The following is a 16,246-nucleotide window of genomic DNA, read 5'->3' as shown; positions in this document are numbered from 1 at the left end:
TTTCTTTTATGGGTTTGATAAGTTTCACATACTCTTGAAGACTTACTCACATGTTCTTTTGATTATTTCATCAATCAAAAAAGTTAAGAGAGAAAACGTCAAGAAAGCAAGAAACTTTATGTTGTTTATCAACTGACCCATTTCTAATAATTGAATACGAAGATCATATAAGTGTACTTTTCATTAAATTAAGTTCATATGGGTTCTATAATGGTCCCTTTAATTCAATTGAAGGCTATTATGATTTATGAGTTAACCAAGTGCAACTTGTTTTATTGAGTATGGTCCAAAAACTCAAATAAATCCAACTAATCAAATAATTGAATTGAATACACAAAAATATTGTATGGTACAACCTTATAAAATATAAATTGTTGTTTTTGGAGACAAACTATTGTTTAAGAATAATTTCTCTAATACATAACTAGGAAATTCATTGTAAATGTATCAATAAACGAACTTAAAAGTTTTTATATCGAATTTGCGTAACTTTAGGTGGGATTTTTCGAATCTTCGAAAGGGTTCAATTCCCTTTACTTTTCAGAATTTCATCCATATCTTTTCAAAAAGATTGTTATTTTGTGGTTAAAGTGACAACAAGAAAAGTAAGAGGTGATAGAGAATTTCATGTATTTCTATCCAACTAGTATATTATATTTTTCTTTTTGTAATTTGGTCCCTAGTTTTACTCGGGACTTCATTTTTTCCCCACTAATTGATGGAACACGTTCATATCATGAGTGTCTTCACCTTTTATATTGATGAGGATCATGGTTTTGTGACATTCACAGAAAAGTACATTCTACAAGATTGTCATAATTTGACTTTATTTCTATGACAGTTTATGTCCCTCATTCAATTTAATAATAGTCAATGCTAACTGCTAAGGGATTGTTAATTCATGGACACCAAAACTACGGCTAATCATGTGTTTGCTGGATTGGCTCTTAAAATACACATATCACACAAAAAGAAAACACAACTAAGGACCACATGCAAGCATTAAATGATAGTAAAAACAAACTACTTCTTATGTATAGACAAACTCTTTACACAAGGTGTATTACAATGATGACATTTTTCATTGAAAACGACGATAATAAACATATTGGGAGCACTGCGAAAATCACTAGTTGATGCAAAATTTACTTTTTGTAAGGTTTCCACTAAAAAGTATTACAAACCAAAAGATATTGTATCATATTCTATGAAACTCTTCATATTATTGAGGAAGTCGTTTTTTTAAATTAATTTCTTTGTTGCGGTATCCTCTCGAAAGAGATATTCACGATAAAAATACGTTTCATAGTGCGAAAATGAAATATTCGGCTGAGAGAAATTTTTGAAAAAAATTGATGTAAACAATTAAAAAAAAAAAATCTAAAATCACCATAAATGGGAAATCTATTTCATAATGTTGGTTTTACAATAAATCTGTGTCGAAATCGATGGTTTATAAGAAAACCATAAATGACTATTTTATTAAAAAATTATTCTGAATAATTCTCTAATTTTTCATCTTTAAATATCGAAATAATGATCCTACAAAGAAAGACATGTTATATTACGACTAGTATTGGTTCTAATAGGCTGTTGGCTCAGTAGTATCGTGGGATGTTGTTTTATAAAAAGCGATGGTTCAAACACCATCCGAAACATATACACGAAAATAAAAATAATTTATAAATTGAATAGAGTGTTTTTTAATCAAACTTGATTGCATTTGTTAGATTGCTTTATACATCCATACAAAGCAAAACACGTGTCTTAGACTACCCTATTCTACGTCTAACAATAGGCACTTGTATCATCCTCCTTTTGGTCATGTAGTATTCATGATTTCATGAGACTCGTTCTCATATGCTTAAAGTAACTTGTGAGGTTGTGCCCTTTTTTCATGCCTATATATATGTAATATCCATATTTTGCTACCTAAGAAAGTGGTCCTTCTCACATTCACATCTTTTGAACCCACGAATGATCACACCATACAACAAATCCTCAACCAAAGAGAAGACACACACACACACATATATATATATATATATATATATATATATATATATATATATATATATATATATATATATATATATATATATATATATATATATATATATATATATAACCACTCACGACTTAATAATGTATAGCATACATTTTTTTCAATTTCAAAGACCAAAATAATTAAACTATAAAAAAATTATAAAAATGATTTAATAAAATCTTCTCTTGTTTCCAAATCTTATTGGTTTAGTTTTGGAGCGAAATTGGTCGAGTCATAGCTTGGTTTTGTTAAAAGAGTTAGCGACCAACTATGGGCTAACTTTGTTCAAAATTTTCCATTCTTGGTGTTTGATGAAGGGTTTCGAAAAGATGATGAATGAGTCCTGGTTATAGGTTCGGAGGGTTGGAAAATAAATTGGATTTGGGTAAGAACTATTGACTTTTTAAAAGTAACCTTAAAGTTTGGCACACATAAAAGTGGAATATTCTAAAGGCTACTAAAATGGAGATTCAAAAATAGTAGTCAAGATAGAAAATCATATTTGTGGTAGCTTGTATGATCGCTTCTAGGACCGAGATTGAGGATAGAGTTACTTTTCTCAAAGACTTCGGGAAATTTTGAAAGAAAATGGCAAGTCACACCATCTGAATAGCCCATGTAAATCTATCCCAAGTTTCATGTGGGAGATAAATCACGGAACACTAACGATATTTTAGGTGTGCTAGTGGTTGAACCATAAACCTTTTATGTGGAATTCACACATCGACCATTAAGCTTCCCACGTGACAGCGACTTAGATTTTAGGAGACTTGAAGCTATAGATTTAGCTAAAAATGCCAAAATTCTATTGACTGATGGGTATGAGCGCTCTTATTTTAAAGATTTTGGTATTAGGAAAACTTAATTCATTCAATAAGAAAACGAGTTTATATACAGGAGAATCTAGAAAGCATAATGGAAACTAGAATCCTAGTTTTAAATAAAGAAGTTACCTATAAGGAAAGTAGATAAGCGTTGGAGAGCAATGCGTGATCCGATTTCTTTACCCCCCCTCAAGTGGAGGATGAAGGTTTCGAATGGAAAAACCATTGAGTAAATCTTGAAGGTGACACGTTCATAATGCTTTGCTTAAAAGGTATGCCAATGGAGTTTTAGAGTTCACTCGTTTATTCACGATCTCCTGTGATTCCACCCTCTCTCGGACAAAATAATAGTCCATTTCAACGTGCTTAGTTTGTTCATGAAATATCGGGTTATTTGCTATATGACATGCAACTTGATTGTCACAAAACAAAGGAGTGGGTCTCGAAGGAGCTTACTCCAAATCCTTTAAAATCAATCGTAGCCAGAGAACTTCACTAACTGTAGTGGATATGGCATGATACTCAGCTTCAGCGGAAGAACGAGAGACGACCGACTGTTTCTTAGTTTTCCATGATATAGGGGCACCTCCCAATAGAAGTAAATACCCACTTCTAGACCGTCTAGTGTACGAACATCCAAGCCAATCAACATCACAAAAAGTAACAACATTTAAACCTCCTTTTTTGGGAAAGAAATACGTTGCCGATGTGTCCCCTTTAGATAACGAAGGACACATATTGTTGCATCCATGTGATGTTGACGAGGATCAACAAAAAATTGGCTGAGAATGTTGACATTGTAGGCAATGTCCGACCTGGTGACTTGTAGATAGATAAGCCTTTCAACAAGATGTTGATATCTACTTGCATCAATTTTAGGAATGTCTTCATTTTTCTCAAGTTTTAAGCTTTGTTCCATAGGAAAAGAACTTGGACGACACCCTTGTAACCCGCTATCTTCAAGGATGTCTAGTGTATACTTTCGCTGACTTAAGATCATGGCACCAGAAGTGCGAGCAACCTCAATGCCCAACAAATATTTTAGAACTCCAATATCTTTGATGTTGAACTTTTTATTAAGATAATCTTTGGTTTCTTGTATCTTATCAGTATTATTACCAACAATAATTACATCATCGACATAGATAAGGGTTGCTACATATGCATTTTCACGTTTATAAATAAAAAAAGAATGATCAACATGAGATTGCTTATAACCAATGCTTAGTAACGCTGAAGTAAATTTTTGATACCAATTTCTAGAGGCTTGTTTGTGCCCGTAAAGTGATTTTCTTAACCGGCAAACTCTAGTCTCCTATTTTCTAGAAAAACCTTAAGGAATTTTCATATAAATTTCTTCATCAATATCACCATGTATGAAAGCGTTGTTGACATGTAACTGGTGCATGATCTAATCCTTCTTGACAGCTACAACATGTAGACTACGAACGATAATGGCTACAACATGTAGACTACGAACGATAACCAACTTAGCGACATGCGCAAAAGTGTGATGAAAATTGACTCCTTCCATTTGTGTGAATCCCTTTGCAACGAGTCTCGCTTTGTATCTTTCAACTTCTCTGTTAGGTTTGTATTTTATTTTTTAGACCCATTTTGAATCAATGACACGTTTTCCTTTGGGAAGTTCTTCAATAGGATGGCCACGACATGGAAGCTGTTGCAGCCCAAGCCCATGATTTCTAGCATTTCCTCAAAGACGTTAACTCTAGGGATTGCTCATTTCTCTTAGCCTTCATCCTCCTGTTTCGAAACCCTAGCCTCTCCTCTTTCCTTTTGAGCTCTTTAATGGTGTTTTGAGTACTTGAAGATTGAAGGAAGGATTTGTTGAGCCATTGACCAACTAGCAAGCTCATCTCTATCTCTTGGTGCACCTTCTGGACTTGTGTAAGTCTCCAAGTTCCATTTTTTAGTCCATCTCTTGTAGATCTAAGTTTTGGGCCCTTTTCCTTCATGATTTTTGGTTAAGAATGGTTGGTTTGGATAAAGTTGGCAACTTTATCACTCCTTGAGACCCCTTGGACATCATATATTCCAGATCTAGACTTTCTTGTTGTTTGGTGCAATGCATGGAGTTTTAACTCCATTTCTTACCCTTTTTGACCTAGTTTTAGGAGAGAAATGCATTGGAAATGCATTCCATAAAGTAAGGATTTTTATGGTTCTTTAGAAGGAAAGGAAGCCTTCTGGAAAGTTGGGGGCAAAGGACCTAACAAATTAAGTCCTTAATGTGGAAATATGGCTTCTGGTAGTCGCCACGACGTGGCCAAAGAATGACCATGATGTGGAGGAGCCTAACACCATGACTGTTTTGTCCTGGCATTCCCACCACATGGCTAAGTAGGGTCCATAACATGGTAATGTCCTTCATATGGAATAATTTTGTGGTCATACCCACGACATGGACGAAAGGTTACCACGTTGTGGTAGCCGTTGACTTTTGACCAGTTTGACTTGGGATCAAACTTGGAGGATTTGGATTGGTGATTGAGTACTTATCTCTTTTCGTATTAGACGGTTCGCGGAATTGAGCAATGCAAGGTGTAAGAGTCTTGTTGAGCTTATTCGGTTCTTCAGTCCAATTGAGTTTCTCACTAGGCCACGTATCATATTGTATATTCTTTGCATGGTAGGATAGAGGTATTGTTAGAGTACAAGTATTCTAGTTTTCTAGGATAAGTTCTTGTTATCCGTTGTAGTTTAGAACACTTTGTGCTTTGGTATGCTATACTGATAGAGTCTTTCCTATTGATTATATGACACTGTTATGGATTATGTTGGTAGGGTAATTGGGGAAGGCCTGTTACCATGATTATGTATGAATGACCAACAAAGGACTTAATTGAGAAGTGGTCAATGGAAAGGTAACCAGGGAAGGCTAGTTGTCAAGGGTATGTAATATGCTAGTATATGTTATGTGTTTATAGTACATGATTATGTGGTAGTGATAGTTTGGGTTCTATGTAGTCTAAGTTGGATAGCCTGAGAATCTTGGTTTAATTCCTTATTACGATGTTCTTGTCTGATTGTTTTCTCTCAGGTGGATCGTTCCTTCGACTGTTTATATGAGTACTCATTACATATGACTTTATTGATTATATGGGAGACCAGGATTTGGCCCCTGGAAATATACGAAAGACCAGGATGTAGCTCTTGGAAGTGGAGTCTGGGATGGTCCCATTTACTCCCGCCCATTATGTATGGTTGGGCGGGGATCGACATGTGGTTTAGGTTGGCCCATGAACTCCTGGGTTGGACCCGTTGCATATGATACATTTATGTGGATATGTGTTTTGTTTGGTCGACGCTAGAGTCGAAAACTATATGTGGATGCATTGTATGTATGATGGAATATGTGGTATACTAGGGAACTCACTAAGCATTGTGCTTATAGTTGTGTGTAACAACCCAATTTTCACGTCCAAAAATTTCATTTTTAAATCAATACTTTGGAAAGCATTTGTAAATAAAACATTCTATGATCAAATCATTCCACAATCATATATCGTGTTTGAAAAACCAAAATACGAAATCAATTGAATATCATAGTACAAGTCCGAGAACAATCTCGTAAGGCGGAAAATAGTGTATGTGTATGATGTATCGCTACCCCACCAGCTCCTTCCCCTTTGATGAAGAGGTACCTGAAACCAAAACTGAAAACTGTAAGCACAAAGCTTAGTGAGTTCCCCCAACGTACCACATACCATACAATCATATAACATACAGTACAATCATATAACATACCATACTTGTCAAGCATTTCTGGGGTGCCCGACCTATCCGGTACGACCATTATGGGGTGCCGACCTTCCCGTGCGGCCATTCTTGGGTGCCGTCCTACCCGTGCGGCCATTAGGGGGTGCCGACCACCCTTCGGTCCTAACCGAACCTCGGGGACTGTTTCACCCCTACCACTACTACTATCACATATCATAACATAACATACTATCAGACATATCTGGGGTGTCTGACTACCCTTTGGTCCTAACAACCGAACTCGGGGAATGTTCCCCTCCTACTACCCCTAAGACATATCTCAGATCATGCTAGCATATAATCATGACATCACATACTGTCAAACGTATCTGGGGTGTCTGACTACCCTTCGGTCCTAACAACCGAACTCTACTACTATAACACAACAAGCTAGCATATAACATATCAGGTAGTAACAAAACTAGATGATATCACAAAGACAATCAACTAACACACAACTCCTACTGGTGGGTCGGCATTGTGGCCGTAAACCCACCGCTACTGGAAGGTAACTCACCTCGAAGTAGCTGCTGATCTGCGCGGGAACTGTCTGTCTGCTGCTGCTGCTACTCCAAAAATCCTCCGGCTGTAATTCCCACGAAACACTCAATCAAACACTGCTAACTGTCCTTAGGGTAAAATGACCATTTTACCCCTGACCAAGTCAAAAGTCAAAGTCAAATTCAACTTCCAATTGACCCGACTCGCCGAGTTGGCTTGCTAACTCGTCGAGTCCCTATCCAGTCGATTGTCCTCACTCCCATCCCTACTCGTCGAGTTAGGCATTGGCTCGACGAGTTCTCTTTCTATACAGATATCCAATAGTCCTTCATTCGACTCGTCGAGTTCATCTTCATCCGATGAACACTCTGGTCTGTGACTCACCGAGTTGTATGAACAACTCGTCGAGTCTGTTCTTGAGGCAAGAAGATTGCCTTGGACTCGCCGAGTCAGGGCATTGACTCGCCGAGTCCCTCCATTACTGAGTCTGGCTTCCGACTCACTGAGTCCACTTAAAGCTCACTGATCCCACTCAGCGTAACTCAAAAGAGAAAAATCGGGAAGTCGCGACTCGACTAGCCGATTCCGAAGAACGACTCGCCGAGTCGCATGCATGCAATTACTATATACTCGATTCTGCCCGAATCCAATGTATTCCATTCATAGATCTGGGTTCTTAGGGTAGGTTTTACACGTAAAGTTTCCAACTTTACGTGTATTCATGCATCAAAAGGGAAATAAGAGGCTTAACAAGGACTAGAAGAGTAGATCTAGGACTTATACACAAGTTAGGCTCATAAAGGAAATAGATCTGATCTCCTAGAGCTCAATCATGCCTAGATCTGAAGTTCCTTAACACTATAAGCTCATTACTCAAAGATCAAGACTAGAAGAGGCCTTAAAATGACTATCTTAAGCTCTTAATGAGATAATAATGAAGGAACAAAGAGGATTTCGAGTCTAATACCTCTAGAAGCTCTGAAATGGCACAAAGATTCTGGATCTTCTTCCTCTCCTCTTGATCTACCTTCTTCTTTTCTCCAAAACTTCAAGGAATTGCACCAAAAGCACTCAAATTACTAAAAGAAGGGTTAGGGCTTCATGAGGGGTGTTCTGGACGTAATGGGGGCCGTTAAGAGGCACAAAAAGATGTTTAAATAGGGTGCAAACCTTTGAAATTAGGGTTTCATCTAGACTGGTGGACTCGCTGAGTCCAGGATATGGACTCGTCGAGTCGCCAACTTAAATGTGCTCGATATCTCGTCTCTACTCGGCGAGTCGGGCCTACAACTCGCCGAGTTCCAGCTAAAAATGCAAAAATACTTAGATTAAAATACATACCAGGAACCAGGTGCTACATTGTGTATTAAACATTTGCAGGTCGTTCATGAGAAGGGCTCAGTGGGACTGTACATACACATCGACGATATTTATTTCCGCGGTTTCATAAACTTAACTCTGATAATGTGTCATGTATGGTTTTCAAAAAATCAAATGTTATTCAATGGTTTTTGAAATAAAGGTTTAATTGGTTAATTGTTTTTTTAAAGAAAAATCTCTTTGTAATTTTTGGGATGTTGATGTGTGTAAACTCACTTAGTTTTAAACCTACTTTTAATTATAAAATAAACACATAAAGGCAGTGGACCTATCAATTGTGGTATAGCTAAATAAGTAGGGTATCGAACACAGGGAATGGTAAATTAAAACTAAAAGCTAATTTTATCTAAATTAATTAATAAGTAGGGGTTTTCTCTAGTTTTACAAGACTAGAAACTTACTAATTATCACTTAATCTAAAAGCTAGAAAAAAAAAAGAATTAACTAGATTCAATAATGGGAAGGACTTCTGTTTAGTTCAACTCAATTGATCCTATGGTTGATATTGTGGTAATATTGCAATGGATTAACTCTTTTGTTGGCTACCGGCTCAAATGATTAGCTTCGCATTCGCTACACTAACCCTTATTGAACAAACTAACCCAAACAGTGATCAGTTGTCTAATTTAATTAAATTCACTAGATTAATTATTCAGGTTAATTTAGACTTGCAGTAGTTAACTAATTTGGTCCTTTAGTTAACTTCTTGTTGATGGTCATCACACAAGCTCACACATGAATTTACCTAATTTTCTTATTAATTCTAGTATCATGTTCATTAATCCTAGACATATGATAAAGTGGTCACATAAACATATGAGGTTGATAATCAAAAGATGTTCATACTATTTAACTACCTTCCTATTAACAGAAAATTAATTATCATTCACATACAAGGTTCTTTAGCAAGCTAAAACTAACAAAAATCACCAACATTGAATTAATCCTACCAATAATCAAACCATAGTCTCAATTTTGTATCCCCAAAAAGAAGTTTAAGAGCTTTAGCTCATGATTGAGGTAAATAACAACAAATAAACGAATTCTAATTGTCTAGCCATAATGGAAAACAAAATATTAAGTAGAATGATGAAATTTTGCCTCAAATCTCCTTCGGAATTGGATTCTAGGTTGTATCTTCGTTCTCTAGGGTTCTTCTGGCTCTTCAATCGCAGCTAATCTCTCCAGAAGGGTTCCAGAATTCCTAATGTCGATCTGAGAAGTTATCTTTATAGATGCGAACCGACTCGTCGAGTCCATTGCTGACTCGCCGAGTCCATCTCTTAATCCCCGTATGCGATAAGTCTCTAGGTCTTTAAGTCTTTATCTTCTCAAATATTCGATCGGACTCGTCCAGTAGACGATCCTACTCGCCGAGTAGGTGCTGTTTTTGGTGGTTTTCTTCTTTGTTCAATTCCCGAGCTCCTAATCGCTTCTCCTGCTTCCTTTTGCTTCTGAGCTTCACTTCAGGACTGAAAACATAATTCAAAAACTTTTAAGTACCTTTTGTCCATGATATGCGATAATTTAGCTAATAAATGATAAAAAAATCTATACTTAATATGAGCTAAATATGCAAATATCAAAATACCCCACACTTGACTTTTGCTTGCCCCCAAGAAAAACTGAATTTTAACACATTAGAATCACATATGACAACTCCAATCTAACCCAACCATTATGCCAAGACCGCAACGTATACATTTGTGTCTAAAATTTTTCCTAGATACCCCATACTCCAAATACTCACAATCCTCATAAACATTCGCCCACTTATCCCGAAAAATGCTCATTTTATGCATCCCTCCGAATCCATCCACAGAAAACCTCCTACCCTCAAGGTATTTTTAGTTGAGCAACCCAAGCATACATAATCTAGAATTACAATTTATGATACCACTATGGAGCTCTCTTGAATTCTTCACTTCCTTGATAATTTGATCTTTGATTTCTTTGAATTCACCACCTTTGTTGTTTGATTTTTGGTATCTTCAATTTTTGAATTTCTTGGAATTTTGATCTTTTTGTTCTTCACTTTAATTGCTCCAAAATTCTTCAATCTTTTCTTGTAATTCTCTCTCTTTTTTTTACATGTACCTCACTTTTTCACTCAAAATCCTACATGCTTAAGTAGGGGCGCTCAACCTCAACCTTTATTGGCTAACGATAATAATTTTCCTGGATACATTTCTGGTACACGATGCTAAACATATTGCATCCGTTGGGCTAAGAAAGGTCGTGTTTTTGTCCCATGATTTCACTGGAATAAGGAAGCCACAAATGCACTAGAACGTATATAGGCTCAACTAAACATTTGAGTTTTCATGCAATCATCAACATAACTCTAACATGGAATCCTAATTACTCTTTACCAAAATTTCCTAAATTAATCCCTAAGTCACATTTTTGGTATGCAATTTTTTTTAAATTAGACCTAAATTATAATATTAAGATTCTATATTTACTAAGATGTAACCAACCCCCTACCCCACACTTAATTTATGCAATGTCCCCATTGCATATTATGCATGAAAAAGAACAATAAAATAAAAAGGGAATTGGAGCAAACTCCCCTGGGATAGCAGTCGCTAGGTCGATATCTCTATTCTTCAACTCCATCTTCAATTGACTTTAGACATGGAAATGGCTTATCCACGTCTTGGGCATCAAATCACATGTAGGCAGCTCCAAATAGGCAGGAAAAATAGTGTAAGGTCTTCAAGAATCGATAGGGAAGAATAAATGGTCAAGTGGTATATTCAACAGCATCGAATCAACAGTCTTGTTGGTATAAAATTGAGTGACTCGTCGAGTCATATAAACGACTCGTCGAGTATAGTCGCGGACAGCTTCGAAAGTGTGAAAATACAAAGCGACTCGTCGAGTCAGTTAAGTGCACTCAACAAGTAGACCATTGGGTGGAAAATTTACATTTTGTATTTGTTCCAGCTTTAGATAAATCTTCAAAACTTCTTATAACTTGTAGACTCATTCACTCATGTCCCTCAGGATCGGACTCGACACCTTAACTCTAAACTCCGCCCTTTCTTGACTCTTTTCCACTCTTTATATTTTTCTTTCTCTCTCAAACTCTAGACCCTTTATGCAAGCATTCCTAATCCAAAATCTGAAAGTTATCAAGGCAAATTAAACATCAAGCATAAAAATAAAAGTCTTAACTAAAAATTCAAACACACCAAACAAAAACAAAAACAAATTGAAAATTGTTCAACAAAGCATAAAAGAAAACTAATCCTCCTCCTCATAATGATCATGTGCAGCTCCACTTCCACTAGATCCACTCCTCCTTGCATTAATCACCTCATCCCAAGATGGTACATAAGGGAAGTTACCACCATCGATATGCGGAATACGGAAGTGGTCTAAAAGCCGAATGTTGGACTGGTTGCTACAACTGAGACTCCTCGACATTTGATCTTGCATTCTCCTTATCTCAACATTATACCAGTCCATTGGTACTTCATCAGTATCCACCGGAATTACCGGCGGTTCCTCCTCCACGTCTCGCTCTCGCCTCAACCGAACCCTCCTTCCCGGTGCCTCGGGACCAATCACCAGGTCATCATGCGGAACAGCATAATGACCACCGCCATAATCCTCAATAATTTTTGCCCTCCAAAAAAGAATGAGATTAAATGGAGGGGCAGGAATCATCGTCATCAAATTCCATGCACCACGGGTCATCAACCCAAATGAGTTGGCTAGCCGGGTGACGAACATGCCACCATTAATTTTGGATGTTTTGCGATCCTTGACCGCACCCTCCGACAAATAAGAAGCCAAACACCACGGAATGTTGCAAAAGGTGTTGGGTGTGATGATGCTCCAAAGGTAGAAGACATCAAGGTTGGACACCTTGTCGTCATCCTTCCGTTGATTGATTGTGGTGGAAATCAGGCGGTAAATGAGACGGTGCGTGGGTGACCTAATACTTCCTTCTTGGGCCGACTTTGGAATATATAACTTGTTGGCGATTGTGTTCCACCAACCCGTACTCGTAACACCATCAGGGAACACCTTATAAGAGTATTCCAAAAAGGTGCGAAAAATAGCAGTCGAGACCAATGGTCGGTCGTAAATCCCCAACCGACAAGCAAGATCAATAACGGAGCATTGATGGAACTCGCCCCCAAGGCAAAAACTGAAACTCGCCGGGTGGTTGCAATCATCTCCTCCACGGAAAGATACCGTGAAGAGAAATTCCCATCAAAGTTCTCGGTACACCGGTTCTTGAATTCTAAAAACTCTGCTCCATCCATCACAAATCATTGTCTCCCCCTCGTATGTAAATTCCTTCAAAAGATAAGGTGCTAACTCCTCCTCATACCGAACATTTTGCAACCAATCCCAATCAACCCTGTTGGGTACATAAATCTCCTTCTTTCTGACCTCAGCTAACTTTTTCTTCCATCTTGTCATTGTTGAAGCCGATTCAATTTGAGGAAAATTCAACCAAGGAAAATCTCCTTGGTGTCCACTTGAGCTTTGTCCTCTGTGAAACATTGTCCCTGCAAAACAAAGAACACACAACCCAGAAAACATAGAAAATCATCAAAACAGATTACAGTTGGGTCCCCGACTGGACTCGTCGAGTCCATGAACGACTCGGCAAGTCGTATGAACTATGCGAGTCAGTCGACGAGTCGATCGAAATTCGACCATGAAAACTCAAAATTTCTTCAAGGGTTTTGTACAGGGATGTTTCTAAGATGTATTAAAGGAGAAATAACCATCCAAAACAACATAATTAATACAAAATCAAAATCCTAAAAATTCACTAAACTTCAAAATCGGGTATTCTATGAAATTGACACCCTAGATCATCTAAAAATCATGGATTTAACAGAATTAAGGAAGAAATTAAGTACCTTTGGTGATAAAAATCGAAAATCTTGAAGAAGGAGTGAAGACTTTGATGAGTGCTTGAGAGAGAACACAAATGGGGGCGCACGACGAGTGATGGGGGGAAACTGATTTCATTAGGGTTACAAACCGTAGTTACCGGTTGTAAAAATTCATTTAAATTTTTTTTTCTGTAAAGAAAACCGACTCGTCGAGTCTGGGTCAGACTCGGCGAGTCTGGGTCAGACTCGGCGAGTCTGGTCGCGAATTCAAACTCATCTGGAATCGGAAGCGACTCGTTGAGTCAGGGTCAGACTCGTCGAGTCTCTTGTAAACAAGTCAGAAAATAAAATCATTTTGCCGTTAAAATTTTATTCCACCCCACACTTAGTCCATACGCACTCTCAAGCAATCATGTCTGATGATTTGGAAGATGAATAAAATCCTAAAAACGAAAATCAAACTAAAATGAAAAAGATGAAAGAAAGCATACTTTAAAAAAAACGGGTTGCCTCCCGCCAAGCGCTTCTTTTTAAGGAGTCGTTAGCTAGACTCCTTCCCATCTACGTTACTTCATTTTCCTGCATTGGGAATGCATGCCTAATCTTTTGTGGTTTGTATTTCGTCTTGTAAGCGTGTATCTTCTTCTTGTAAGCTCGTCTCAAGTCTTCTTTCTTCTTTCTCATAGCATCATCTTCAACTACATGGCCTTCCCTTTTCCTCACCTTCTTCTTCTTATCCCATTCTCTCGCACCCTCTTTTGCACTTCCTTTTCCTTAAATCGAATTACTTCATACTTGGTGAAAACTCGGGCTCGAGGCTTGGTAAAGAATGGTTGATCAGCATCATCTCTCCTTGCATTTTTCTCTTCTCTAAGGCTTTCCGCCTCTTCAAGTGAATTGTCTTCATCATCTTGCATTATCTTGTCAAGTCATGTTACTTGAACATGTTGAAAATCACCATCCATTCCTCCTTCTGCTGCTTGATCTTCTAAAGAATTAGGGGAAATCTTCTTGTCCAAAACATGCTGAGAGCTGATAACAAGCAGATCTAAATTGTCCAAAATGTTGAGATTTTCGATTGGACTCGTCGAGTCAGGGAAAGTGACTCGGCGAGTCGGGTCGTATTCCTCACTTTTTATTGTGTTTTCCGAATCGGTTCCTTTCAGCAGCTTCTCTATCTCCTCCAAGTCTTTGTCAACATCTTCATTACCTCCAGCGGATAGCAAAAACTTATTTGGATCTTCTTCTTGCAAAAGTGCAAGTTCTTTTTGTAGTATCTCATCATCCAAATCAATGAATGAGATTTCTTCTTTTCTTCCTTCTTCTTGCTTGATCCCTGGTATCTCATCATCCAAGTACATTTCCAAATTGGCAAGGAATTATGATGCTCCCCGGATCACCCTTCTTTTCTGGTAGCTCACTCAATACTATCTCCGCGACTTCAGCTAAATCTTTCCTAGCAGCAAAGAGACCCTTTAGCAAGTTAAAGTACTTGGGTATTTGAAGCATTGTGTCCACAAATGGAATGTTGACTTGAAGGGCTCGAACATGCTCCATGAAGGCTTTATACGCTCTAACCTTTTCACCAGGCATAGCTCTGATTGGGAATGACAAAGGGGGATTGTAAGGATTTGAGGGAATAATAGTTTTGTCATCAGCGCATGGACTCGTCGAGTCCATTAGAGGGACTCGGCGAGTCTGGTTGGGTTTAGCTGGAGCCGACTCTTTTGCCTTTTTTGTATTCACCTTGGAGATATTTTGTGCAGGTGTGAAGATTTCTTCATAGCTGGAAGTCATAGCGTTCACATTCTCCATTCTCGGATTATTTTCGGTGTTACTTGGAAGTTGACCCGGTCTTCTCTCGTTCACTTGATATGCAAGTTGTCCTAGCTGTTTCTTAATATTGAGAATAGATGCCTGCTGATTCCTTAGCATATTCCTGGTCTCTTGTATTGCAGCATCATGATCATTGTGTCTTTTCTCGGACAAGGCTATAAATCTAGTGAACATTTCTTCTAAATCGGCTTTCTTTTCCATAATCGGTTCTTCCTTTTGATAAAATCCCCTCTCTTTCTGCTTGTATTTCTCCTCCTTAGCCTTCTTGTATTCTTCATAAGGGATCCATTCCTTCTTCGGTTTCCGCCAATTCTCGTCGTATCGGTCGTCGCTTGAGTAGAACACTTTAGCTTTCTTGTTTCCATTTTCATCCAAGTCACAATCCTTCATGAGATGAGGCCCTCTACAGTTCTCGCATCCAACTCGAATAGCATGGATTGTTTGATCCATTTTTGTCATCCTTCTATCTAGACTATCGAGCTTAGCCATCACCGCCGCCATGCCATCATTTGCCGAGTTCACTACCCCCCGACTTATTTCATTTCTTGGATTGTGGTATTCTCTAGAATGCTTAGAGAATTCTTCAATTAACTCCTTGATTACCGGGGGTGCCTTCTTCGTGAGCGGGCCTTGTGAATCGAGCAATTGCCTTGTGGTGACATTGACTCCATCATAGAAGATGGAGACCTCTTGTTGGCTATTGAGGTCATGGTGTGGGCAATTTCTAAGAAGACCTTTGTACCTTTCCCAAGCTTCATAAAGAGATTCTCCGGGTTGTTGCTCGAAGTTGGCAATGGCTTTCTTCAACTTGGCTATTTTGGAAGGCGGGAAAAAGTGGTCTATGAACTCTTCTTTCATCTTGGCCCATGTGGTGACCGATCTGAGAGGAAGTGACTTGAGCCAATCCTTTGCAACACCCTTGAATGTGACTGGAAGCATGCGAAGTAGCTGGGTCTCACGTGGCACATTTGGTACATTGAAGTAGTCAGCCACATCATTTACTTCATCTAAGT

General features: G+C 38.1%; 1 non-coding gene across 1 annotated transcript; it reads left to right on the top strand.

Annotated features, from left to right (window-relative positions):
* Positions 1-15,936: 15,936 nt before the first annotated feature.
* Positions 15,937-16,043, top strand: LOC111901517 (small nucleolar RNA R71). The gene has a single exon (XR_002853522.1). It is a non-coding gene; the product is annotated as a small nucleolar RNA R71 (small nucleolar RNA).
* Positions 16,044-16,246: the final 203 nt, after the last annotated feature.

Source organism: Lactuca sativa, chromosome 2, assembly GCF_002870075.4.
Source record: "Lactuca sativa cultivar Salinas chromosome 2, Lsat_Salinas_v11, whole genome shotgun sequence".
In the NCBI taxonomy this organism is placed as follows: domain Eukaryota; kingdom Viridiplantae; phylum Streptophyta; class Magnoliopsida; order Asterales; family Asteraceae; genus Lactuca; species Lactuca sativa.
Note: the sequence above shows the minus strand (reverse complement) of the source record. Positions and strands in the feature narration are given on the sequence as shown.